General features: G+C 36.2%; 1 protein-coding gene across 1 annotated transcript in view; it reads right to left on the bottom strand.

The window, feature by feature from the left end:
• Acot9 (acyl-CoA thioesterase 9) overlaps positions 1–1,439 on the bottom strand; it is a 15,884-nt gene that overhangs the window by 9,347 nt on the left and 5,098 nt on the right. The gene's annotated exons all lie outside the window — the stretch shown is intronic.

Genomic DNA, 1,439 nt, shown 5'->3' with positions numbered 1-1,439 from the left:
AGTAACCAGTTTTGGTATCACAGTACCTGAATTCAAGATATATTATACGCCTGAGATGATGGCAAACACCTAGCATCCTAGCTTTTTGGAAGCTGAGGCAGGANGATAGCAAGTTTAAGACAAATCTGGCCCACATAGTGAGTTCAATGTAAGCACAAGATAATTGCTAGACTTGGCCTCCCAACCACACAAACAGCTGGGTATTGGTGATGATACATGCCTGTAATACCTAGAATTAAGATAAACTTCAAGACCCTTCTCAGCTACACAGAGTTTAAGGAAACCTTGGGATATACTAGACTGTGTCAACGAACAAATAAGCATATTACATAGATTCAGAATGTAAAACAGGACATTACTACCATTAAAGAACTTACAGATCAGTTGAAGAGAATAGAAAGTTTACAAGTACAATAACACACCTACATTATGTAGTACAGAGGTCAGTCTTTTCAACAAATGGTGCTGGGAAAACCCAATATCCACATGCAGAAGAAAGAAACTAGAGTCATCTCTCAGCACTTACAAAATATTACATAGCCTAGCAGTGGTGGCACACACCTTTAATCCCAGCACTCGGGAGGCAGAGGCAGGCNGATCTCTGAGTTCAAGGCCAGCCTGGTTTACAGAATGAGTTTCAGGACAGCCAGGGCTACACAGAGAAACTTGGTGCCAAAACAAATCGAAANGAAAGAATGAGCAAAACACGTAAATCTAAGACTTGAAACCATCACAAGAAAACAGGAATGCTCCAGGTCGCTGAAATGGGTAAGGACTTTTGGTAAGGTATCTCTAAGCCAAAACAAAAATTAAAAAAAATAAATGAAAAAATAAGCAAATGATATTGAATCAAAATAAAAAGATTCTACTGATTAAAGGAAAAACCTCAACAGAATACAGAAAGGACCAAAAGAATGGGAGAAAACGCTTCATAAACATGCATTTTAGATGGAGTTGATATCCAGAATATATGTTACTCAAAAAATGTAATAAACTGATTCTTAAAAATGGGCAAACAATCTCAATAACTCTCAACAAAAGAAATAGAAGGGGCTAACAAGCAAATGAAAAAGTCTTTAATATCTTTAGCTATTAGAGAGTGTGTCAGTAAGTTAAATGAGTTAACAATTCACCCCAAGTGGCTATTTTTACTTTAGAAAATTAATATTAACAATGATACAGAGTAAAACAAATTTGTAGATATTCTTGGAAGGAACGTAAATTAGTACAGCTATCATAAAGAACTTTTTTATAGAAACAGATATGCTACATGGCCCATGTATCTCGTGTCTGTATACGTTGAAAGAAAATTAAATTAGCATACCAGAGAGAGCTNTACACCCCAATGTATGTAGCACTATTAACAACCACTAAGATCATTGAGCCAGCTTAGGAATCCATCAGCTAATGAATGCACAAGTGAAATGGCACACACATAT

Source organism: Mus pahari, chromosome X (genome assembly GCF_900095145.1).
Source record: "Mus pahari chromosome X, PAHARI_EIJ_v1.1, whole genome shotgun sequence".
In the NCBI taxonomy this organism is placed as follows: domain Eukaryota; kingdom Metazoa; phylum Chordata; class Mammalia; order Rodentia; family Muridae; genus Mus; species Mus pahari.
This window is presented reverse-complemented; position numbering and strand designations above follow the sequence as displayed.